Consider the following 27,996-nt stretch of genomic DNA (forward strand, 5'->3'; position numbering starts at 1 on the left):
TAAAGAGATTTCTTGTATTTTCAAGTAGAATGTTATGAATATCAAGTCTAAAGGCAAGATATTCAAGTCTTTGCTCATGAACACATGGATAATCACTCTATACTGGCCACAATTAAATTCATTGGTATAAGATAGTTCGCATTTTTAAAATAAGGGAAATTTTTGACTTTTTCCTGGAAGAAAGTACTGCAATTATAAAGAGAAATTATGAAAACTTAGTAATCTTTCAGGAATGCAATTTTGTACTATCCAGAGACATTACCATAGATTTATCTGAACAGTCACCTTAGCTGCTAGACAATCTGAGCTCTAAATGAATCTTCAGCAAATACCAATTGCATGTGTTGCATCAATGATATTTCATCATGGATCTATGGGGATGATGGCATAAAGTACCTCATCTGTATTTTGAGGAGTCCATCAGATAATTCTGAGACTTGCCAAAGTTGGAGCCAATTGCTCTAAAAGATAGATATGCTAAGTACATTCTCTACTTTCTTTTTGTTTGAAGGAATTAAAAATTCCATACCTTATTCTTTGTCTCAAAATTTAGTTAAAAGTGAAAAAATGTGTTGGTGTATAATAAAGGGAGTGGAAATTAGAGGAAGGACAAGTACAAGATAGAAATTAATGTTGAGAGACACTGACAGTGAAAGCTTTCACATATCTTCCTTTACCACATACAAGAAAAGATGTTTTATTAAGAATACTCAGCCTTTAACATATGTAGAGTATTTATTAAAATACTGTTAGTTTTCATTACCAGAGCTGATGATCCATAAGTCCACAGAGGTTCCCAGAATTTTCATACATGCCCACATTTAATCTGATATTGTTGTTGCTTATCCAGAAATCATATATTTTATTTTATTTTGACACCATCATTTACATATGGTCAGAATTAACATGGGACCCAGAAAGCAACATGTATTGTGAGTTTCATCTCCTGTAACTGATAGAAGATCAAGAATATCAGCCTTTAATCTTAAGGCTGTTCCTGTCCTTCTACCTGGTTACCATCCTGGGAAACCTGTTCATCATCTTAACCATAAGCTCTGACTCCCACCTCCACACACCCATGTACTTCTTTCTCTCCAATCTGTCCTTTAATAGCATGCATGACCATAATCACAGTCCCAAAGTTGCCGGTGAGTATAAAAACACAGGATCAGAACATCACCTACACAAGATGTCTTATCCAGGTTTGCTTTGTCATAATTTTCACAACCATAGAAAATTTTCTCCTTGCAGTAATGGCCTATGACAACTATGTGGCCATCTGTCATCCCCTTAGGTACACAGTCATCATGAACCTCTGCCTCTGTGTCATGCTGGTTCTTGTCTCTCTCTCTCTCTGGATGAAGTGGTCCACATATTGCTGGTGTTGAGTCTGCCCTTCTGCACAGACTTAGAAATCTCAAACATCTTCTGCAAACTTGCTCACATTATCAAGTTTACCCCTTCTGAGCCTGTAATTAATAAATAACAATCCGATAATTGTTTCAGCTTGCATACTTGGTGGTATCCCTCTCAGTGGAATAATTTTATTTTATATTAACATTGTGTCCTCTCTTTTGAGAATGTCATAATCATAAAGAAAGAATAAAGCCTTTTTTACTTGTGGTTCTCACTTGTCTGTTTTGTCTTTGTTTTATGGGCAGGCTTAGGGGTATGCATTAGTTCTTCAATTTCAGACTCTTTCAGGAAGATGGCAGTGGCTTCAGTGATGTATGCTGTACTCCCTCAAATACAGAACCCTTTTATCTATTCTTTGAGGAACAAAGATCTGAAAATGGCCTTGCAAATCTCATCAGTAGGTTTGCTTAACTTGTATCATGTGTTGTTTTCTTTCAACTTGAGGTTTTGGAGTAAATCAAAGAATGTAGATTTCTAGTCAGCTATAAATCTGACACTTCAGTCACCATTTTATTTTTAATAATGAGATAACATTTGGACAAGGTAGATTTTAAGCTTGCTTGAAACTGTTTCATTTTTGACTGGATCTCTGAGTTTTGATTTATGATTACAATTTTCTAAACACAACTTTATGAGATTTTACAGAAACATATTGGAGCCAGAGATTCCAATTTCAGCAAATTTTCTGTCTACCATTTTTTTAAGTTTATTTTTTTATTGTTGTACTGGGAGTACACTGTGACCTTCGTAAAAGTTCTTACAGTATAGCGTGGTTGAATTCACCAACTCCATCATGCTCCTATATCCTTCTTGTCCCCATTCCTGGAATAGTTTCAACAGGTCTCATTTTTCCATTTACATACCTGAGCATGTAATATTTCCACCATATTCACCTTCCTACTCCTTTCCTTAATATTCACCCTCCTACACCCTTTCCTTATATCCTCCCCACTTCCCCTGGTGTCTGTCTCCAACTCAACAGGAACTGCTTTGCCTTTCTGATTTTATTTTGCAAAAAAACAGCATTTTTGTTTGTTTAAGATAGCTATCCAGGAAGTTTCATTGTGATATCTCCATGTATATATGTATTATAATCCAAACTGGTTCATTCGCTCTATTTTTCTCCTTTCTGTGTTAATCCCTTTCTTATAGTGATTTTAAGAGATTTAAAAATTGTATATTCATTCTTGTATAGGAAGTGCATCAACCATATTCACCTTAAGATCCTTCTTTTACACTCCTTCTCTTATATGTGACCTCCCCTAGTGTAACCTGTTTTTCATAATTCTGCTTCTACTTGTAATGGGTCTATATATGAGAGGAAACATGAAGCCACTGGCTTTCTGAATCTGGCTAACTTCACTTATGATGATATTCTCCCATTCCATTCATTTACAGACAAATGACAAAATTTCCTTCTTTATGGCTGAATAACATTCTATTGTATGTAAATACCACATTTCCTTAATCCATTCATCAGTGGTGGGGCAGCTTGACTTTTTCCATAATTTAGCTGTTGTTAATAATGCTGCAATATACATGGGTGTGCAGGTGCTTTATTGCTACCTGATTTACATTCCTTCAGGTATATCCTTAGGATTGGTGTTGGAGAGTCATATGGTAGTTATATTTTTAGTTTTTTGAGAAACCTCCACACTGTTTTCCATAGTGGATGTACTAATTTACATTCCCATCAAAAGTGCATGAAGATTCCTTTATTCCCACATCCTCACCAACATTTTTGTTGTGTTCTTGATGATACTATTCTCACAGGAATGATGTGAAATCTTAAATTGGTTTGATTTTCATTTCCTTTATGGCCATTTGGACTTTTTTTGCCATTTGGACTTCTTCCTTTGAAACATCTCTGTTCAGTTCACTTATCCATTTCTTTATTGGGTCATTGGTTTTGTTGATAGTTTATTTTTTATCTCCCTGCATATTCTCATTATTAATCCCTTGTCAGATGTATAGCTGACAAAGATTTTCTCCCATTCTGCGGGCTGCTTTTTTGATCAGGTGATCATTTCTGTTTTGTGCAGAAGATTTCCAATTACATGTACTCTGATTTGTCAATCCTTTCTCTTATTTGCTGAGCCTTTTGAGTTCAATTGAGGAAGTCATTGCCTATGAGTATTTATTCCTTTGTGTTCCCTGCTGTTTCCTGCAGTAGCTTCAAAGTTTCAGGTCTTAAATTAAGGTCCTTAATTCACTTTGAGTTGATACTTGTATAGGGTGAAAGACATGGAAGTAATTTTGGCTATAGAAACTGTTTCATTGACTTACTTTTTCCTTTTCATGAGGCATACTGTCTTTTAACATGTTATATTAGCTACTTACTTATTCCTTTTGTAATTTATAAGTTTAAATTCTTCCATTGATCGATTTGTAGTTTTTAATACATAGAATTTATAAAGTATAATCTCAATAATTTTAAGTACACTGAGTCCCAATTTATTTTATTGTTTTTTTTAAAAGTTTCATTTCCTGCAGTTTGTTAAATTTACATGTTGACAGTTTAAAACCAAAAATTATAGAAATCTCCAGGCTAGTCACATTTCTAGAAATATAAATTCGGGACGTCAGTAGTAAACCTTGCACAGAAGGAACGTCCAGCTACAAGCAGACTTACACCACACAGGACAGCATGCACAAGCGCTGGGCCAGGCTTCCTTTCCTGTCAGTACAAACAGCACCTCCTACCTTGGCATGTACCCAAACACACAATGCCTCAAAAATAATTCACAGATACAAGGGTTTGGTTGGGTTTTTTCTTTTTTCAAAAACATACTTCATATTTCCTCTTTTATTATATAAATATATATAGACACGTTTGAAGAGGATCTTTGTTGTTTATACAAATTCACAAACCGCACAATTAATTGATAAAGGTCTCTGAGTTTCTTTAACTCGTGGTCTTGAATGTTGCTGTGGAGGACTCTGACTCATTGTCTGTCATCTGCCAGAATCCCAAGTTGAGTACCTTGAGACAGGACATCTGCGTGATTCTCCAGGCATGCTTGGTGATGTGGGTGCAGCCATACAGGTTTATGCCAGTGAGCTGGCAAAGGTTGCTCAGAAGTTAGCTCCAGGCCCTTGTCAGTGATTCTCACACTCTGGCTAACGTAGAGCATGCGCAGCCCGTGCATTTGCCCATAATGTAGTTGAGGCCATCATCATTGACATGGCAGGAGCAGAGGGAGAGGGACTTGAGGCCGTCCAGCCCCTGGGTTATGTAAGCAAGACTCTGGTCCCCCGCCTTGGGGCAGAAGGACACATCCAGCCCTGAGAGGCTCAGGCATAATGCCTGTGTCACTGATGTTGTCGCAGAAGCACATGTAAAGGCTGTGCAGGCTGCCCATGTGAGATAAATGCAGGAGGCCCACGTCAGAGATGCCCCCCGCAGAAGCTGAGGTTGAGCAACTTCAGGCCCTCCAGCCCTGGCGATGTGCTTTAGAGAAAGATCCATGAGCTTCTGGCAGTCCTGCAGTGAGGTGCTCCAGGCCCAGGCAGCCTATGGAGGTTAAGGCTCTTGAGGCACTGCATACTTCAGGCCATGAGCAGAAGGCCGGTGTTGGTGGTGTTGCTGCAGCCCTCCAGCTCCATCAACTCCAGACCCTTGATGTACTGGGCAATGCGGCCCAGGCTGCTGTAGGTGATCTGCTAGCAGAGGCTCAGGTTAAGGGCGTGCAGGAGCCAATATCCTGCACAAACTCGTGGCTCATTCCATTGTCAGTGAAGTTGTAACAGCCATTGAAGTTGAGGCTCTCCTTGTGATCCATGTCCTGATCACCTAGCTGAGGCTGCAGTGGAGGCTCAGAATCTACATGTGGCTTCAACCCTGGGCTTGCAGGCTGGGGAACTTAGAAGGTTTAGCCCTGCGCAGGTGCAGCTTGGCCTTCACCCCCAGCTGCAGGGACTTGTGGAAGGCGAATTCCCGGCAGGCCCTGCATACCTAAGCCGCTCGCCCCTTGTCCATGATGTCCAGGTAGCTGCATGGCCAGCAATTCCCAGAACAAGCAGATGTCTGTCTCCATCTTCCTCCTCCCTCCTCCGCGGCGCCCGAGGGAGGAGGATGGGGTCCAGCCGCTCCTGCCCGGTGGAGGCACCTAGAGCGCACCGCCTGGCCGCCGACTTGACCCAATGGCCGGCCCATCCCCGCCTTCAGGCAGGCTCTGGCCTCCTTCACTGTTCCTCCACCTGGTGCGTCCATCCTTCCTTCCTGTCTTCCTTTCCTCTTGATTACTGCCGGCCGCAGGCGCGCTCCCTGCCCTTCGTCCCCCCGCCCGGTCCGCTGGGTCCTACATCCCAGGCCAGAGAGGCGCCTCACCCCCTCCGAGAGCCCGGCCGCTGCCATCAACCGCCACCGCCGCTCGCCGCCACCGCCACCGCCGCCCTCCACCGCCGCCGCCGCCGCCCGCCGCCGCTCTCCGCCGCCACCCTCCGCCACCGACACCCTCCACCGCCGCCGCCGCCCTCCACCGCCACCGCCGCCGACACTCTCCACCGCAGCCTTGGCCCTACCGCGCCGCGCCTCCTGCTTCTGCTGCCGCCGCTCCTACGTCCCCGCCGCATCTTCTGCTCCCAGCTGCGCCGCCACTGCGCCGGCGGGAAGGGCCCAGGCTGGGCGCTAGGGCTCCAGGCACCAACAAGGCTTCCTGCTTCTTTTGCCTCTCGCCCCCTTTTCAAACCTCCCAACCCCCGACCGCCCCCATTCGGCAGCCCAGGCGGGGAGACCAGCAGGCCAACTCAGGCCACCAGTCGGGCTCTTCGCGGTTCCTCCCCACCGTCCACTGGCACTTGGGAGCTGCCGGCCTCGCCAGGAGGACGCAGCGCGGCTGTAGCGCGGCGGGCCCAGACCCAGGGCGAGCCAGTGAACCGTGCTCTTCCTAGGTTCCAGCTGGGGCCCAGCCTTTCTGCATCTCTGCGTGTTCCCTTCTCCCTTGCCCTCCAGTTTATGATTTCTATGTTTCTCTCATTTTTCATCAGTGTTTAGTGGGTGCAGTCTTCAGCTTTAAAATGGCTTACAATCTTTAGTATTTTCCCTGATGGTTGGGCTAAATCTATAGAATACATAATCAGTGTGTAATAGTTAAATAAATATTAAATTGTCTGTGAAATTTTTAGCTACAATCCCATTTTCCACTCTTTTTGCAGTAAAAGTGTACCAAAAGAGTTCTCCACACTTGGCCTCTCCAATTTTCTACTCAGAACATTCTTCTGGGTCAATCCAACAAGAATTTTGCTCCAGGACACACAATTTTGTGTTGAACAATCATGAACAATCTCATCTCATCCAAGATTTAACTCTGGCAAACTATCTTCTGAAACATGTTACTAGCAGTGACCCAGTTCATTACTTCTTAAAGCATTATCCACTTAGCATTTCCCATATCCCCAACTTGCAAACACTGAAGGACCCTAAATTAGTACCCAGCTCTGTGCTCTCTTCTACTACAGTTATTAATTTTCAAAGATTTCCATCTAATGGTTGTAATAGACATTCCCACTACATGGACTACCAAATTTATACCTCTAGAGGATGTTCTCCCAGGGATTCTACAAGTGTATATCCAGCTTCTCAGTTGACATACCCATATAGTTGCCTTATTTCCATCTCAAATTCAACATCTTATTCAAAACATACTAGTTCTCAAATAGACTATGCAAACAATCTTTTCTGTCAAAATTGATGACAACTACATTTTTCACAAACTGCAGAGTCATGCCTAATGTTTTCTTGTTCAACTTGGTTTGCTAATACTTGAGAAATTTTTTTTTTATCAAAGAGATTGACATGTAGTTTTCTGTTTTTGTGGTTTCTTTGTCTGACTTTGGTATGAGTGTTATGCTGACCTAGGAAAGGGAGTTTGCCAGTTCCCCACTCTTCAGGTTTTGCAGGCATTTGAGAGGGTTTAATACTATTTTAACTATGTGGTGGAAAACACTGATGAAGCTCTCAGTTCCTGGTCTTTTCTTTGATGGGACACTTTTTATTTCTGAATCATGCTCATTGGTTATTAGTCTATTCATATTTCTGTCCTTCATAAGTCTTAGTTAATCACATGTGATAAGGACTTTCTCCTTTTATATTTGTATGTGGATGTATAATTTCCACAATCTGCCTTTCAATATCTGTGGTAAGTCTTAATAACTGCTCTTCATTTCTTATTTTCATTAAACAAGTCTCTCTTTTTTCTTTATGTAGTCTAGGAATATTATTCTTTATAATCATTTAAGAAGTAATGTCTACCTTCTTTGAACTGTTCTAGTCTTTCATTTATTTTTAATCTCACACATTTTTGGTGGTACTGTGGTTTGAACTAAGGGCTTCTAGCTTCTAGACAGTATCTCTACCACTTGAGCCAAGCTTCTAGGCTTTTTGGCTCTGGTTAGTTTTTAGACATTATCTTGCTTTTTGTTGGACAATCCAGGACAGCTATCCTCCTACTTATACTTTCTGCAGTAGTTAGTATGATAGGGGTATGCCCTCATGTTCAGCTCTTTTCTGATATTTATTTCCCCATTCCTTCTGCTAAGTTCATGCAGGGCTTATTCATATCTTTCTTGCTCCATAAGGCATACTATTCGGTTATTTGAGATCTTTCTTGTATATTTCACGATCTTGTTCATCTTGGTAAAGTTTAAAGGCAATGAATTAATTTTGTATCTTGGTTATTATTTTCATCATTACATTTCTGTTGTTGAGTGTAGCACCTATTAATTTATTTAAAGTGTTCTATAATGTGTTAAACCATTAAAATACTTAGTGGTTGGCCATTAAAATATTTAGTCAAGCAGTTTTTCTGATATTGATGAAATTGAGGTAGAGTATGGTCTGTCACTGTGAATAAAGCTGACTGAATATGCATGCATCCTGGTGAAAAGGAAAGGTAGTTGTATTATTGGGATTAGAAATATTGGCTGACTGGACATGGCTTCCCCCAACAAAGTTAGAGAAATGAGAATTTGTCAAATTCAAATCCATTTCCTCAACCATGCATCACAATAAACTTACATTACAAGCACATTAACCTTATCCAATGTGAGTGCCAGGCTAAGCCAATTGATTTGATTTTCTGAAATATAATACTCAGTGGTCCATTCAGGTATACTTTTCTTTTCTTGTTCTTTTATTCATATGTGCATACAATGTTTGGGTCATTTCTCCCCCCTTCCCCCTGCCTACTCCCTTACCTACTCCACACCCTCCCTCTCTCCCCTTACCCACTCGCTACCAGGCAGAAACTATTTTGCCTTTATCTCTAATTTAGTTGAAGAGAGATTATAAGCAATAATAGGAAGGACCAAGGGTTATTGCTAGTTGAGATAAGAATAGCTATACAGGGAGTTGACACTCATTGCTTTCCTGTACTTCTGTGTTACCTTCTAAATTAATTCTTCTTGAACTAACCTTTTCTCTAGTTCCTGGTCCCCTTCTCCTATTGGCCTCTGTAGGTTTAAAGTATCTGCATTAGTTTCTCTGCATTGAGTGCAACAAACGCTATCTAGTTTTTTGGATGTCTTACCTATCCTCATACCTCTTTTGTGGGCTCTTGCTTTATCATATGATCAAAGTCCAAACCCCATACTTTGTTTACCCTTGATCTAATGTCCGCATATGAGGGAGAACATACGATTTTTGGTCTTTTGGGCCAGGCTAACCTTGCTCAGAATGATGTTTTCCAGTTCCATCCATTTACTTGTGAATGGTAAAATTTCATTCTTCATGGCTGCATAAAATTCCATTTTATATAAATACCACATTTTCTTAATCCATTCATCAGTAGTGGGGTATCTTGGGTGTTTCCATAAGTTGGCTATTGTGAATAGCACTGCAATAAACATGAGTGTACAAATGCCTCTGGAGTAACCTGTGTCACATTTTTTGTGTATATCCCCAAGAGTGATATTCCTGGATTATATGGTAAATCTATGTTTAGATTTTTAAGAAGCCTCCAAAATGTTTTCCAGAGTGGATGTACTAGTTTGCATTCCCACCAGCACTGTACGAGGGTTCATTTTTCCCCGAATCCTTGCCAACACCTCTTGTTGGTGGTGTTGCTAATGATGGCTATTCTAACAGGGGTGAGGTGGAATCAGTGTGGTTTTGATTTGCATTTCCTTTATTGCTAGAGATGGTGAGCATTTTTTCATGTGTTTTTTGGCCATTTGAATTTCTTCTTTTGAGAAAGTTCTGTTTAGTTCACTTGCCCATTTCTTTGTGGCTCATTAATTTGGGGAGAATTTAGTGTTTTGAGTTTCCTATATATTCTGGTTATCAGTCCTTTCTCTGATGTGTAGCTGGCAAATATTTTCTCTCACTCTGTTTGTGGTCTCTTCAGTTAGGAGACCATTTCTTTTGTTGGGAGCAGAAGCTTTTTAGTTTTATGAATTCCCATTTGTCTATGCTATCTTTTAGTTGCTGAGCTGCTGGGGTTCCATTGAGAAAGTCCCTGCCTATACCTATTAGTTCCAAAGTATTTCCTACTCTTTCCTGTACCAACTTTAGAGTTGGGGTCTAATATTAATACCCTTGATCCATCTTGAGTTAATATTGGTATAGGGTGATGAAAATAGATCTAGTTTCAGTTTTTTACAGATTGCTAACCAGTTTTGCCAGCCATTTTTGTTGAAGAGGCTGTCTTTTTTCCATCATATATTTTTAGTGCCTTTGTCAAAGATAGTTGTGTGGCTTCATATCTGAGTTCTCTATGCTGTTACACTGGTCTTCATGTCTGTTTTTGTGCCAGTACTATGCTGTTTTTTATTGCTATTGCTTTGTAATATGGTTTGAAGTTGGGTATTGTGATACCTCTAGCATTGTTCTTTTTACTGAGTATTGCCTTGGATATTCATGGTCTCTTGTGTTTCCAAATAAATTTAAAGGTTGGTTTTACAATCTCTTTGATGAATGTCATTGGGATTTTGATGGGAATTGCATTAAAAATGTAGATTGCTTTTGGGATTATAAACATTTTTATTATGTTGATTCTACCAATCCATGAGCATGGGAGGTCTCTCCACTTTCTGTACTCTTCCTCAATCTCATTCTTCAGAAGTTTATAGTTTTCCTTGTAAAAAACTATAAACATCCTTTGTTAAGTTTACACCTAGGTATTTGATTTTTTTTGAGGCTATTGCAAATGGAATTGTTTTCATATATTCTTTCTCAGTTTGCTCATCATTATTGTATAGAAATGCTAATGATTTTTCTGTTTATTTCCTGCTACCTTGCTGTGGCTATTGATGGTGTCTAGGAGCTTTTGAGTAGACTTTTTGGGTCTTTAGGTGTAGGATCATATCATCTGCAAATAGGGATATTTTGACTGCTTCTTTACCTATTTTCTCGCTTTTTCTTTTCCTGTAGTTTGGTACTGCCTGCCCTTTGATGGTTATGTTGGGTTTCACTTTCTATGTGTAGAATCCTTTGAAGAATCTTTTGTAGTGGTGGCTTGGTGGTCATATATTGTTTTAGTTTCTGCTTATCATGGAAGAATTTTATTGCTCCATCTGTTTTGAATGATAGTTTTGCTGGGTAGAGTATCCTAAGGTTGAAGTTATTTTCATTCCATGCCCAGAAGACCTCACCCTAAGCTCTTCTTGCTTTGAATGTTTCTGTTGAGAAGTCTGCTGTGATTTTGATGGGTTTACCTTTGTATATTATTTGTATTTTCTCTTGTATAGCCTTCAATATTCTTTCTCTAGTCTTTGTACTTATTGTTTTAATGATAATGTGTTGTGTGGTAGTTCTATTTTGGTCAGGTCTATTTAGTGTTCTGGAGGCTTCCTGTATCTGTATGGGCATAGTTTTCTCTGATTTGGGAAATTTTCTGTAATTATTTTGTTGAATATATTACACATTCCTTTTGCTTGTACCTCTTCTCCTTCTTCAATGCCCATGATTCTCAGATTTGGTCTTTTGATGCAGTCAGTAAGTTCTTGTATTTTCTTTTCACAGGTCTTGAGTTATTAAACTAATAGCTCTTCAGTTTTTCCTTTAATTCCCATTTCATCTTTCGAGTTCTGAGAGCTGTTTTCTGCTTGTCCTAGTCTGCTGGATAGGCCTTCCATTGTGTTTTGCATTTCTGTTTCATTCTTTTTTTCTGAGGTTTTCTATCACCTGAGTTTCTTCCTCTTTAATATTGTCTTCTTTCATCCTGAGTTCATTTATGTCTTTATTTGTCATTTTTTTGTTCACTTTGGTGTTTATACAGTGCTTCCATGGTTTATTTTATTTGTTCTTGTGCTTACTCAAATTCTCTATTTTTGTTGTCTTGGTATTTCTTGAATGTCTCCTGTACATTTTGGTTGACCATATCTAATATTAGCTCTATAAAATTCTCATTGATTACTTGCAGAATTTCTTCTTTCAGGTTGTTCTTGTGGGCTTCATTGGGTTCTTTGGCATAGTTTATATTCATTTTGTTGAAGTCTGGATCTTGGTTTCTGTTTTCTTCATTTCCTTCTGGTTCCTGTACTAATTTATTATTGGGGGGAAAATGGTTTCCCTCTTTTTTCTGTCTTCCCATCATTGCCCTTGCTATTGTTATTGTCCCTGTACTGTGTGTAATTCAGTATTGTCTAGCCTGTAATATTAACAATGGTGATATCTAGAGTGGAAGGGTGAGAGGAGATGGAAAGCAAAGAAGGTAAAGAAAAAGGGAAAAAAACCAAACCAACCAACCAAGCAAAGACACACACACACACACACACACACACACACACACAAAACAGAGCCAAAGAAATAAACAGGGAGAATAGTTTACTAATCAATAGTGAGCTAAACAGGCATCATTAGGGAGACAGAGAGAGGATAATAAAAAAAATCCTCAAGTTCAAGTGCAATAAAGTTTCCATATTAATAATTTTGAGTGTTGGTTTCTGAGAAGAAGTTCCTTTGTTGTCTCATCAACAGGGAAAAAGCTACAACAAAAAACAAAACAAAACAAAAAAAGTCCCAAGTTCAAATGCAATACAGTTTCAGTTAGTCCTTCAGCATCCAGTACTAGTTCTTTTGTTGTCTCATCAAAGGAAGAGAAAAACAAAACAAAACAAAACAAAAGAGTCTGGAGATAGCTTTGTTAATGTCTATCTGAGGCTGCGGCTCACCTGCCACCTACTGTCAGCCATCTGCTGCTGCAGGCTTTATTTATGTAGATCTCAGGAATGAGCTTTACATTCACCTAGCACCTCAGGCTTTGTTTATTTAGAGTTCTCCTGGATGCATGCCCCTTTTGTTTCCCTCATATACAGCCCTACCTGCCTGTTGTATTTGCAGTCTTTTTTTATTATTTAGAGTTCGCGTGGGGATGTGCTCCTCCCCCAGTCTCCATTGGAATGTGCCACACTTTAGCTGCCATTGGAAGCCTTCCTCTCTCCAAGCACTTGGGGGGAGGTAGTGCCACACATGCCTTGTCTGTCCAGCTTGTTTATTTACAGTTTGTGTTGGGAGTGCCCCTCCCCCACTCTCCAGTGAAACATGCCACACTTTAGCTGCTGTTATAAGCCTCCCCCTCTCCAAGCACACTGGGAGAGGTGTCACCACACCCGCCTTCTCTGGCCAGCTTGTTTATTTAAAGTTCATGTGAGGGAGTGCCCCTACCCGCCTCTGGTAAAGGGTGCCACACTTTAGCCATTGTGACAAGCTTCCCCTCTCCAACATTACTGTGCGGGAGCCACTGCTCCTGCCTTCTCCTGCCGGCTTGTTTACAGTTCGAACGGGGAGTGCCCCTCCCCCATTCTCTGGAGCTCAGGGCACCCCACCTTCTTTGCTATGTGTCTTTTTTTTTAGCTTCTTGTTTATTATTCAATTTGTTTTTTTTCTTTTTTTTCCCTGAGTAGGGGTCAGTCTGTCCAGGGGCTATGTTGATTTATGCAGCGTTGTGGGTGGGAGTACAGCATGCCACTTAGCTCACTTGGTGGTCTGCTTCCTCCAAGCAGGTTAGGAGCTGGCATCTGGCAGCATGGGATCCCTCCTGGTTTCTCTGTTTAATGTGGAGTGGGGATACTATGTGTGGGCTGGGAGTGTGGAGGTGTCAGAGTTTTGCCTCTTATTGGTGGTTTTTCCTGCAAAGAGTATCTCCAGCATCTCTCCAAGATTTTACATTAGGAAGCCCGCTTTCTGCTTCCTCCCTCTAGTCGCCATCTTGGAATCTCCTCCAGGCATACTTTTCTTAAGTCAATTTTTCTTCCTTTGTAATCTCCATCATGGTTCTAAGCCTGCAGGTGCAGAAGCAGCCTGGACCCTGGTGTTGGAAGATTATAACTTTCTAATTCTAGAATTCTTATTAGTACTTACTAATAACTTGTGGATTTGTTTCTCTAAGTTGTTTTTTAAATCCATACCTATTTTATCTTTCCTCTCCTTAAACTTTGGAAAAAGGACATATGGGACATATCAATTTAAATTCAGTAATTGAATCTTGAATTAATAACTCTAAGGAATGCCCAACAAAATAATAGTTTCAATGTTAATATTTAAAGAAGCAAATTCTTTGGGTTCTGATTGGATGTTACCTCTTCATAAATATGGCCCATATGCTCTAATAACTGAATAAACTGGAAACAAAACAATGCTTCCTTATCTACATTCAAGAGGAAGTTTTCAAGTCAAGTGATGGAGGCTTGAAGATACTTCAGGGAGAAGGTTAACTGCAAAGTTTGATGTCCTGACATCAAATGTGCAAGAGTTTATCTATAATGAATATAAATTGTCAGACACATCCTCCTGCCATTGCTTCAATCTTCCCTTCAGCCTTTACAGCAAAAGCCCTAATAGAGATCTCACCCATTTTACCCAATTATTGTCCTCCCACATTTTTCAGAGGTTAATTTAGTCAGGGTTTAGTTTAAGTTCACATTTGATAGATTTTCAGCTGTCCACACCATTCAGCAGTCACATTTCTAGTCTTGAAATGTCTATTGACTTATGTTACTTGATGAAATAGGTAATGTTACAAATCCATATTCTAGCCCATTTAATCTCATTAAGTTATGTCTTAACTACGTCTCTCAAATTTCAGGGATACTAATATTTTAGTCATGAGAACAGGCAGCGCTCAAGTCTTGAGTTTGCATATATTTCCCAAAATAAGAAGCTATTTGTAGAAGAAAGGAACTATACTAATATATAATTTCAAATATCAGCATGAAATGGATTCAAACTTAATTACAACATCTGAAACCATGAAACTTCTAGAAAAAGCAGGAGAAATGTTTCAGCACAACAGCCTACATGATGGTAACAAAAGCATACCTAATAGCAACAAAATTTGATTAAATTGGACTTTCAAACTAAAAATCTTCTGTACAGGAAAGGAAAACAGTCCTTCATAAGACACAGTACAGAGTAAGACAAAATATTTGCAAACTGCTTCTCTGACAAAGGATTAATAACAAAAACATACAAAGAATACATAAAAAGTCTGATTTGGTAATCATCCAGTTAGAAAATGGGATAAAGGTCTGAACAGAAATATCTCCAAAAATGGGATACAAATGGACAAGATATATATAAAATGTTCAATATCACCAATTGTTATGAAAATGAAGACACTTGGATATTGAACATAAGGAATATAGTGCCTGTAGTAAAGAGTCTGTGACTGGACTACTCTAGTTTAAAAACAACACCTAAACTTTCTCTTGGAGAGAAGATCCTTCTTGATCAGGATTCTAGTGACTTATTTGGTGGATTTTCATTTCCTGAGAACAGATCATCCATTTTCAATATTGAGGCAAAATATTTAACATCCTTGAGGCCAGCCAGCTAACTAAAGACCCTTAGTAAATTATTTGCAAATGAGGGCACGTGTGTTAGTAGAATTTCAAACTGGCAAGCAGAGTACTGAAATTTTAAGCCAAGAGGACTATGATGTTTTAGGTTTTTGATTTTGTGAAGTCTCAGAAATCCCCAAACTGCTTGTACTTTCCATACAATTCTTGCCCATGACAAAAGAATATGGACCCTTCAAAATTATCCCATAAGCATTCCAACAGTATCTTCAAAGTGATGATAATGGTGAAGTGGTTGACAGCAACCAAAAGATCATGACTTTTTATCAATGTCTCCCCTTATGTTACACTCTGATCTACAAGTTCCTTGTACTTTGTTTAATTTCATCTACATAGTGTTCTCCAAGGTATGAACATATACATCATTACCATTTTACAGAATGAGAACATATTACTTTAGTATAACTCATACCAGGGTAACAGGTAGATAAAAGCAAAGCAATGTTTACCTTGGGCTCTCTGGTTACAGACACCAAGACTCTTTACAGGAGGGACCTACCTAATTGGTCATTTTACCTGGGTCACTGCTTGCTCACACTATATACTTTGCTGGATTTCTATTCGTGGGTGTTTCCTCTGCATCCACTATAGAAATATTAGGTATAGAACATAGAGCACAGCAAAGATCACAGAAATGGTAGGCATGCAGTCATTCAGGAAGTCTCTCTCTCTCTCTGAGTCTCTCAACATCTTGGGATATCCTTGCAGCTCTCCATATCCTCCTTTACTCTTAAAAACTTTATCATATCCCTCTTTTTGTTAAAATGCACACCTCGATCAGATCAACACATTCAGCAAAGAAGTAGGATGCAAAATTGGCAAACAATAAAATCAGTAGGCTTTCAATATAACAATAATGAACATGCTACACGCTGTGAGAGAAAACATGAAAACTCTCCCATTCCAAATACACTGTAGAAATAAAATACCTAAGAATAAACTAAGAAGTTGAAAGTCCTCTATAATATAAAATGTAAAACACTCAAAGGTAGTCGAGGAAATCCCTGTTTTCATAGAACAGGCATATTCATATTGTGAAATGCCCATATTACCAAAAATGATGTATAGTTTCATTGTGATCACCATCAAAAAAAATTACATTATTTACATAAATAAAAAAATATGGAAGCCCAAAGAATCCCAAAGAGCTGATGAAATCCTGAGAAAAATAGGAAATCTTCAGGCATTATATTTCCTGACATTATTGACTACAGAGGCATAGCAACCATGGTCAAATACAGGCACTCAGAAATAAACTCATGAAATAAAAATTATCTGAATCTTGACAAAGGGTTCAAAAACATATGTTGTAGAAAAAAACAATGTCTTTAACAAATGATGCTGGGAAAATTGGTGATCCTTATAAAGAGGACTGAAAATATATATCATTTTCTCCCCTAGAATAAAAAATCAACTAAAATGGATCTAATACCTCAGTAAATACCTGAAACTTTGAAAGCAAATACAATACCATGCTTAATAGGGTTCTAGTAACTCAAGAAATAATAACAATAACTGACAATTGGAATTCCATCAAATAAAAAAATTTTGCAAAGAAAATGAAACATTGACAAGGGAGAAGCTTATGCTGACAGAATGTAGAAAACCATTGCCAGCTATTTACATATTAGTAAATTAATATCCAGAACATTTAAATAATTCAAAAAATTAAATGTCAAACGAACATATAAAGTAGTCAATAAGGGGGCAGTTGAACTTTTGATAAAAATCTTAAAATAAGAACAAATGTCCAATAAATACAGGAAAAATGTTTAATTTCTTTAGCCATCAGAGAAATTCAAATGACAAGTATATGGATAGTCAACTTAAACTCAGTTAATATGTCTGTCACCCTAAAACCAAAATAACCAATGTTACCAAAATTGGAGTAAAAGGAATACATAACTGTTAAGATGAAAGCAAGTTAATTGAGTCACTAAGTAAATCATTGTGCACATTATCCTTAAATTTAAATATAGAACTTCTTTGTGATGCTACCTTATGATTACCACTTGTCATAATAACCTCAAAAAAGTCATGGATCATGGTTTATACTACAGAGATATCTGCATGCCCATGTTTATTTCAACCTTGTTGACAAGTATGTAAACTTATGCTATGCAAGCAACCTACATGCCCATCAACTAATGAATATATAAAGACTGTATATTCATACATATTTATATATATTAGTGTATGTATATAGTACATATATACATATACATGTTATGTATAAAATATATACATATATATATAACTTGGATGGAATCTTATCCAGCAATAAATGAGAGCAAATTTATGTCATTTATAGGAAAATGGATGAAACTATGTATCCTTATATTAAGTTAAATAAGTCAGAATCAGAAAGACAAATGTTGCATATTTTATGTCACAGGCATAATCTAGTAAACAAAAATCATCAAATATAAGGAGGACTATTAGAAGAGCAAGAGGACCGGTAAGAGGACAGAGGGAAAGAAAAAAAATAATGTGGTAGTGAATATAGTCAAAACATCATATGTGCATAAACATGTTAAAATGAAACCTATGACTTTATACAATTAACATACACTGTTTAGCAATAGAAAAGAAAATAATGCAAGTGAAATTGGAAAAAGAAACTTCATAGAAGAAGCAGATAAATAATTTCAATATCATGTGTAGATGAGTAAAATATGTTCATCGAATGCTTATGGAATAACGAAAAGTATTGAATATTTTAATGTGCTTAACAAAATATGATATTTTGTTACAAATTTCAAATATACTTTGTAAGTTGTAAATTTATTCATCAAGTGGTAATGAACTGCAAATTGTGCAAATATGTTATATGAAAATATTAAAGACCTTAAGTATTGGAAGCTTTGAAATGAATGCTAACATGGAGTTTTATATCTCAATAATAACTGTTGGCCAAATGTACAGAGCATATGGACACATTTACATATTACTATCTTTTTGTGATATTGTAGATGAATTAATACCTCAAATAAAATGAAGAAGCATAATTTTACCTTAGTTTCCTAATGCCATCAAAAATGTGTATGGCAATTATTTTGAAATCATTGAAAATAGTGTTTATGAAGCTCTAAGCATAGCATTAAAAACCTTACAATTAATTTTAAGTCAACATTGATGGAAGAATATGTATCAGAATTTTCATTGTAAAAAATGAGAAGAAATATAGTTCAGCAAACATCCAATGGTGATTAAGAGGAAACACACTGAATATTTGTAACATTAAATTATTTTATTACAATAAGTCAATTGTGTGAGTTTCATCCCATCTAGATTACTCTTTGTTTACATCCCTCCTCTACTTTTAACAGTTTTTATGGAGTTTTATAATGCCATTTTCATATATAATGTACCCGAAAGCTATAGCATAGTTATTCCTCCCCAAAGCAGGTGTCACCTTAAAAGCTGAAGGGGGTTCATAAAAGGTCTGGTCCCATAGAAATGAGGAAAACAGAAGGAAACAAAGCAGGACGCTGATAAATGGTTGTGTTGATTGTGTTCACTCATGCTTTAGGTTGTCAACTAACAGCCATTGTTTCACTTCTGTACCTAGGCTAGCTTGCTTCACAATGATTGTCAGACAAAATATGGTTTTTGCCCTTATAACCCTGCTAAAAGTTAGAAGGGGGCTGCTCCATGGGCCACTGACCTATTGGTCAGAGCATTCGCCAGCTGGCTAATAAAGACTCTCCCTTAAATTCTTTCTTGGGTGGTCGTGCCTCATTCTGATGCATAACATTTGGAGATCCCAGCAAGATCCTTTTAATGACCCCCAAAGACACTGATAGAGTCTTGATCTCTTAAGACTCCAGGGAGCCCAATGGGGTGGAGGCCCTAGGGGGTGGCTGCTGAGAGATGTTACTCAGCCCCAGGACATATCTCCTTACCCTCACAGGCAACAAGTGGAGTCAGGAGACATCAACCCACATGGCTGAGAGTCATCTGGTCAGGAAAACCTCCAGAGGTAAGGGGGATTCAATGGAAGGCTGGAAGCAGCATTAATTCCCAAATCCTGGGTGGTGGTGAGATGTTGCCCCAACTCCTGGTCTGTCTGATTTAGTTCTGTATGGCCACAAGTCATTGCCTTTGTTCTGTGCTTCTGTTTTGTCATTCTGTGTTTAACACTTTTGGACCACCCCAGGAGACCGGAGGACAATTGGAACCATAATATGAGACAATCTTCGTCTCCCTCCAGTCTTTTGCAATGTATGCTGACTAACTTTTCTTCTTTCCCGCAAAAGGCCTTAGACCTAGGGACCACTTGTGATGATGCCTTTGCACTGAGAAAACTGTGAATTAGATTGGCCTTCATGGCAATGTGGAATGGCCTGCTAAGGGGACTTTTGATTTGCTTACAACCTATCAGGTGGAGCAGGTTGTCATGGGACAGTCCAGCCACCCTAACCAGATTCCTCACATTCTGGCCTCAGTTGAAGTCTTATCTGAAAATCCGTCCTGGTTACAAGTACATAAAAAGAGGCACAAGCTGCTCAAAGTTTCTCCTTTCCACTAAGGCCCCCAAACAATCATCATCTGCACATCTGGAAGATAAAAAGGCTGTCCTACAGGATTCCTCCCTGGACGATGATTTTCCCTCACCACCTCCTTACTCCCCCACCAACTTGCAAAATCCAAGCCAAGTCTTGAGTCTGCCACACACCAGGAGCAAGGCTTCTTACCATCCCACAGAACCAGGACCCTTGGCAGAAGGCTCCTCATCTGGTCCCTCAGTCCCTATTCTCCTACTCTGGCAAACTCCCAGAGATGGGGCCCCTTTCAACCTCTGATCTCTAGAACTGGAAACAACAAAATCCTTCTTTTTCTGACAAGCCCCAGGGGCTATTCTCTGTTCTTGAGACTGTGTTTTTCACTTACCAGCCCACCTGGGATGATTGCAAACAGCTCTTACAGACTCTCTTCATAGTTGAAGAGCAAAACTACATTCAGCAGGAAGCCAGAAAACATGTCCAGGGCCCAGACAGGACTCCTACTGGGAATCAGGATGTTCTGTGGACTGTTTTTCCCTTAGTTCTTCCTAACTGGGATCCACACTCCCATGCAGGTAATGAGGCTCTCACCAACTACCACTGGCTCCTGCTTATGGGAGTCTGAGCTGCAGCCTAAAAACCCACAAATTTGTCTAAGGTGAGTGAGGTTATACAAGGCTCAGAAGAGTCCCCTGCAGCATTCCTGGAGCATCTCCTGGAGGCATATAGGACATACACTCCTGTAATCTGAGAGGCAGCAGAGAATAGAAGAGCAATAAACATTGCTTTTACTTCCCACTCCGCCCCAGACATTAGAAAGAAATTACAAAAACTAGAGGGATTTGAAGGGAAGTTATTGTCAGAACTAATAGAAATAGTACAATGTGTCTATAATAATAGAGACACGCCAGAAGATTGAGAGGCCAAAAGACTTTCAAAGGTGATGGTGCAAGCTCTGCAAGTCCCTGCCTCCAGGCCCTCAAGAAGCTCTTGGCCTCCTCCCAAGCAGCCACTTACAAAAATTCCTAGAGCCCCACTCAAAAAGGATCAATGTGCTTATTGTAAAGAAAAGGGACACTGGAAAGACAAATCCCCTAAAAGAAGTGGAGGTAACCAAAAGGTCCTCTAAGTGGAGTGATGGGGCCGAGGCTCCCTGCCAAGACCCTCTCCCCCTGGAGCCCATGGTTACCCTTCCATTGGTGGGCAAATATTCTTTTGTGACACTGGAGCGACCTATTCAGTAATTAAAAAACCAGAGGGCCCCTTATCTAACGAAAAATTGTCTATTCAAGGGGCCACAGTAACTTAACAAGACTACCATTGGTCAGAAGGCCAAATTACTAACCTAGGAGGAGGGACTATAACCCATTCTTTTCTGGTGATTCCTGACTATCCCTACCCCTTGCTGGGCCAAGACCTCCTACACAAGTTACAAGCCACCATTTCCTTCCAGGAAGAAGGAACTTATCTGGACACCCAAGGCCAACCTCTTATCAAACTGTTGTTTACTTACACTTTAAGTGAGGAATATCTTCTGTATATGACAGAACAAAACCCTCCAGAGACCAGCTACCTGTCTGAACTCAGAAAAAGGATTGCCCATGTATGGGCAGAATCTAACCCACCAGGGCTAACTCATCATCATGTCCCAAAAGTGGTCCAATTCATTTTACAGGCAATGCCTATACAAGTTAAACAGAGCCCTATTAATATGGAAGCAAAAACAGACATTGCTATCTACATCAAGAAGCTAAAGAAAGTGGAAATTTTGGTTCCATGTCACTCACCATGGAACACACCTCTCTTACATGTCTGAAAACCAGGCACTAATGACTATCATCCTGTCCAAGATCTAGGAGAAATAAACAAGAGAGTAGAAACAATCGATCCTACGGTTCCCAATCTCTATACTCTCCTCAGCCTCTTACACTGCCTTGCACCTAAAGGATGCCTTCTTCAGTTGCCCACTTGCAGAGGTGAGTCAACCCATTTTTGCCTTTGAATGGACTGATCCAGAGGAGGGATTTTCTGGCCAATTAACCTGGACAAGACTGGCACAGGGGTTCAAGAACTACCCTACCCTGCTTGATGAAGCCTTCAGCCAGGATCTTATAGTGTTCAGAGCAGAACACCCGGGGACAGTCCTGTTACAATATGTAGATGAGCTCTTATTGGCAGCTGAAAACCAGATTGATTGCAGGGAAGCCACTGAGGAAGATAAAGATCTGGAAGATAAAGGGTACTGTGTCTCATCTAAAAAGGCCCAATTTTGTACCCCCACGGCTACTTACTTGGGCTATAATCTAACCCAGAAAAAACAAACTCTCAGCGGAGGATGTATTGAGGCTATCCTCAAAATTCTGCCACCAAGGACTAAAAAACAAGTGTGGGTATTTTTGGGACCTGACTGCCTAGAAACTCTTGAAAACACCAGAGCCTTTGGTCGGACCTAATGATGTTCCCGGAGATGAGCCAGATGAGCTCCAGCTTTATGACCAACAGAATAAGGTATTCAGGGGCAGCAGTTGTTACCCTGGACTGGACCATGTGGGCCCAGGCACTCGGGCATGGAACCTCAGACCAAAAGTCTGAACTAATTGCATTGACCCAAGGACTAAGGTAGAGGAAAGATAAAGTTATTAATGTATATACAGACAGCCGGTAGGCATTTGCAATGGCCCATGTACATGGAGCCCTATACAGGGAGAGAGGCTTCCTTACTTCTGAGGGTGAAAATATTAACAATGCCCAGGAAGTCTTAGCCCTCTTACAGGCCTCTGGCTTCCTAAAAATGTGGCCATCATTCACTGCTGGGGTCACCAAAAAGGGGACCATCCCTAGGTAAGGAGAAACTGAGCATCTGACCAAGCCACAAGGGCAGTTGCCACAAAAGCAATGGGGCCTCTCGAGATTTTGCTAACTCACCCTCGAGCCCTGCCATCACAACCAAATTACACACAACAGGACCTAAAATTAGGAGGGACCCTCCAACTGAAGACAGGCCCCTCTGGATGGAAAACGTTGTCAGATGGATGGACATTTCTCCCCAGGTCTCTGGGACACACGCTTACAAAAGACCTTCATGACACCACTCACTTAGGACCCACAAAATTAACTAAACTTTTAAAAAAATGGTTCTTTATCCAGAATTTAGAACACCTGGCTCGAGATCTCACTACAAGGTGCAGTTTATGCCAACAGTTTAACCAAAAGGGACCACCCTTGCTTGAGCCAGGAATGAGAATAAGAGGTTCCTTCCCTCAAGAACAATGGGAGATTGATTTCACCGAGATCAAGCCAGGCTTGTATGGATATACATATTTACTGGTAATGGTCGATACATTCTCTAGATGGACTGAGGCTTTCCCTACAAAAACTGAGACAGCTCAGATTACTGTAAAAAAAACTCTTACAAGAGATCGTTCCCCGATTTGGCCTCCCCTTAATACTGGGGTCCGATAATGGCCCAGCTTTCACAGCTAAAATATCTAAATTAATAGCAAAAACACTACAGATCAAATAGAAGTTACACTGTGCTTATAGGCCTCAAAGATCAGGTCAGGTAGAGGGAATGAATCAGACTCTAAAAGAGCTGCTTACTAAGCTCTCCTTGGAGATGGGCGATGGCTGGGTAAACCTCCTTCCTGCAGCCATATTAAGAGTTAGATATACCCCTTATAGACAGGGTTTTACTTCATTTGAGATTTTCTATGAGCAACCACCTCCTATAATCCCCAGATTGGGGAAGGAAGACCTAACAAAAATTTCTAATCATGATCTCCTCCAGTCTCTCCAGGTTTTTCAACAGGCTCTCAAATGAATTCACTCAGCTGTCCAGAAAGCCCAAGGAACGGCGACACCTGACGGCCCCCTGACTCTTTACAAGTTGGGAGACCTAGTGCGGGTAAAAAGACACCATCCTGACAGCCTCAAACCCCGCTGGCAAGGTCCCTACACTGTGATCCTGTCCACTCCCACAGCGGACAAGGTAGCTCAAAAATACCCATGGATTCACCATACTCAGCTCAAGAGAGCCTTCACTGAAAACTCTGACTAGTGTTGGACAGTCATCAGACCTGAAGCTAATCAGGGCCCCCTCAAGATAAGACTTAAATGTGTTCCTAATTAATTGTCCTCTTCTGTTCCTCAAAAGATGTTATTCCTGTGTCTGTTTTTAATGAGCCTACCTTTAGAATTACTCGTTACTTCTAACCCTCATGCACACCCCAACCCCCACCAGCCTCAAAATGTCATATGGAAACTTCAAGATTCTGTCACAGGACAAGTGATAGAAAAGCTCATAACCTCAGGCCAGCCCATCTTCTCCACAGATGTATCAGATCTCTTTGGTAAAAGCTGGAATTTATACATGTATTCAGGAAAAAGGGGAAATCAATATGGATGTGGTCACTATAATTTAGAAGAAGGGCTACAGACTAAACAATATTATGCTTGTCCAGCCAATATGCCTGGCTGCTAGGGCTCAGGCCAATACCGTCTTTCCAGTTGGAGCTGTGTAACTGAAGCCCCCTGGACACATAATGACCCCTTTATCTCCATCACAGATTCTCACAGAGACACCCCCCAGCAAGACATGTGGAAGGGGAACTTGTAACCCTCTAAAGATAACCTTAAAGTCCTGGAAACCCTGGTCAAAGTCCATGTGGGAAACAGAAAAAACATGGGGCTTTCGATTATACATAAATAGTAGAGATCCAGGGACAGAGCTCACCATTCAGCGTATGGAGGAAAAAAGGGAAGAGGTTCCTATTGGCCCAAATGCCTTACTTAAATTTATCCACCACTGCATTTCTTCTGTTAAACTGATGGTCTTTAGAACTAAATATGATCCTATCCAGTCAAAAGAGTCTATGATTTGATTCTGTAAAAGCAGTGGGGAAGAAATGGTTAAAAGACTCAGCCAGAGGGAAGCCATTAATCAGGTGGTGTCCAGAGGGAAGCCACTAATCAGGTGCCCCCTTAGCTTAAAAGCTGAAGGGGGTTCATAAAAGTTCTGGTTCCCATACAAATGAGGAAAATGGAAGGAACAAAAGCAGGACGCAGATAAATGGTTGTGTTGATTGTGTTCACTCATGCTTCACAATGGTTGTCAACTAACAGCCATTGTTTCACTTCTGTACCTAGGCTAGCTTGCTTCGCAAAAATTGTCAGACAGGACGTGGTTTTTGCCCTTATAAACCCTGCTAAAAGTTAGAAAGGGTCTGCTCTGAGGGACAGTGACCTGTTGGTCAGAGCAGTCGCCACTGGCTAATAAAGACTCTCCCTTAAAGTCTTTCTTGGGTGGTCATGCCTCATTCTGACTCGTAACAATCACTGTTTTTTAGAAGGGTTACAGAGAGCTGCTAAAATTTAAGTACTGAGGATTCCAACCTCTGATATTCAAGCCCTGTAACATTAGTGACCACTGTTGTAACACAGCTGAAGATTCTGACACCTTACTTCCAATACTTTTAACAATAACAATTTTTGCTGTAGGAGCAAGGATCCCAGCACCTGAGGCATATGAAAGAAGGTAAATACCAGAAGCTACAATCTTTGGTTGTTTGCTGCCATCTTTTGTCATTTCTCAATGTTGCCAGAAACCAACGGTTACAAGAACCACCAAGATTCTGGAATAACAACCTGCAAAGAGCTGCTTCTCACCTACACATGATTTTCATCAGGATGGAGCAAAGGATCTTAGCCAGATGTTTTGTAACACACACATTTCCACCATTAAAGCCACTACCAAGTCAAGTTCATTCAAATGCCATCATAACTGGACTGCCCTGCATCTGCCTTGTTACCAGTAGCATATTGTATATTCTGCCTGACACTGAGCCTTTATTATTCTCCCAGTAACTCATTCCATTACAATCCTGAGGAACTCATTATGTTATGATTGTACATTTTTGTGATTCCAGTATTACTGTGGTGGTGTAATATAATTGCCATTGTAATGATATTAAAAGGTGTTCCTTTTAAGAGTATATTCAGAGCTAAATTCTCTGTCTTCATGAACACTAAGACATTAAGGTTAGAACATTAAGATTCTAATGAGTAAAGATACAGACATGACTTTTAGGAGATATTGTTACCCCCAGGATGGGATCTTTCTATTTTTTCATTTCCTAGATGCTATGAGATGAATGGTCCTCCTTTGTCACACTCTCCATCCATGGCATATGTTGTTGTTATAAGTGAAAAATAACATGCCATGTGACCATGAAATTAAATCTCTGAAACTATTAGCTAAAATAATCCCCTCCTTTCTTATGTTGATTTATCCAAACATGTATTTTAGCTTGAGAAAGTTGATTAACACAATATCCTCAGTAATATTTATAAATGCATTATTCATACCCAAGTGTATAGGTACCAATTTATCATCAAAAGTAGAATCAGAATTCATGATATTTGTAGTTGATGAGAGATTGTTTTGTTTGTTACTATTAGAGAACACTAGAATTCATTAGAGAAGTATAGCATATTATGTGAGCAAGGTGTGTGACATGGAGTTGGTCAGAAACAGTGAAGACGAATGGTGCAAACATCTGCTCAGGGACCAGGAAATCAGACATCCTTTATTCCTCTCTTCAGTAGAGTTGGTCCTTAGATATATACATCCTGCACTCAGAACAATAGTAAAATATTTGGTCTAATGAAGAACTTTGGATATTGAGCCCCAAGGAATGACTTGACTGTAAGAGTCAGCTTTTGACCACCTCATTTACAGTTCCATCTCAGTCACAAAGCATAAACTATGGCTCCTCCTCCCAGAAATAATTCATCTTGATTAGGATTCCTATGACTCACATAGTCTGATTGCATTGTTGACAACACATTTTCTACCTTCAAAATCCAGGATGTGTTGATCAGCATTCTTATTCATGTCTACCAGGTAACCAAAGGCCCTTACTTAATGATTTGGAAATGAGGTCATATGTGATTCAGTTATCTATTTAATAATTCATTTAAATTGCTATATATTTCATGACTTAATAGTGCCAAGAGAATTCATGTATATTCACATGATCTTCATTCAAAGATATAATTTCATAACAAATATTTCATTGAAATTTAAATTTACTATGTTATTGATGTTCTATTTCTTTCCTCTTATCTCAGCTCCCCCAACACATCACTTCTTTCTGAGGGAAGAATACTGCAAAGTGTGATATTCTAACGTATGTGATTATAAATCATTGGCCAATTTAGACACCAATGATATATTTCCCATTGTACAAAGTTGGCATTCAGGTTTTTAACACAGTTGAGTTTTCCCCAATTGACAGTATGTGAGTAAAATACAGCCATAAGTATAATGATTAATTCTGTCCTAATCACTTCTTTCTTCCCCTAAATAGAAAGAACATGGATCTAAAGGGAAATCCTAGTAAAACCCTCCTTACCATAAGGTATGTTATCATGTAATTTTCTGTTTTATTAGTAGTGGAAAGTCAGTTTTATCTCTTTTCACAGAAGACTATGTGTTTTGTCACTCTCCTATAGCTGACTTCTTTAAAAGTAATATACTACTTTTCACATTGTGAAAGAATTCTCTTAGAATGAGGCAAAGAATCTAATAGACAGTGCTGCCAGCATTAATTGCTAAGTAATAGAATTTGTATTTCTGTGTCTGTGGGGAATCTTTTGATCTTCAAGTATAGAGACATGGCTTTTAAATCTTTGGGTTTTTTTCACTCTGACTTGGTATCATACATGTGCTGTGATATAACTTAAAATCAAGGGAAATACCTGAGGAATATGAAGAAGAAAATATTGTATTTTCAAAAGTAGCTTGTGAGATTTGAGTGTTCCTTTATGAATCCTAATTCTGTTCTACCTGAGTCCTTTGACAGATTGGTCAATCACACAGACAGATGATCTGAGATTGGATCCAATATTTGCCCAGTACAAATTGTTTATTTCATATCCATGATATGACCTCAGATTACCTATTTGTCCTCTTTAAAATGGGGGTGAGAGGATAACTATCTCATGTAAAATTAGACAAGACTATCAGATGTGTCCAGGAGAAACCAAAGCAAGAGAATTATTGTATAAGAAGACAGATTTCATGTTACTGTAATCTTCTCTTTGTTTTATGCATAGAATAAGGTGATAGATAAACCATGTATTTCATATTTTCTATTTAGCATAAAATATGTTATGTTGAATATAATGTTTCAATGAAGAGAGAGGGGGGAAGTTGATTGAGAGAAGAAAGATAACTGGAGAAACTAGTAAAAGAAAATATTCAAATATTCACTAGGAT

General features: G+C 39.4%; 1 pseudogene; it reads right to left on the reverse strand.

Annotated features, from left to right (window-relative positions):
* Window positions 1-4,321: 4,321 nt before the first annotated feature.
* Window positions 4,322-5,453, reverse strand: LOC141420304 (F-box/LRR-repeat protein 14-like; annotated as a pseudogene).
* Between the last annotated feature and the right edge of the window lie 22,543 nt (window positions 5,454-27,996).

The sequence above is a fragment of the Castor canadensis genome, unplaced genomic scaffold (genome assembly GCF_047511655.1).
Source record: "Castor canadensis unplaced genomic scaffold, mCasCan1.hap1v2 HAP1_SCAFFOLD_104, whole genome shotgun sequence".
Taxonomy (NCBI): domain Eukaryota; kingdom Metazoa; phylum Chordata; class Mammalia; order Rodentia; family Castoridae; genus Castor; species Castor canadensis.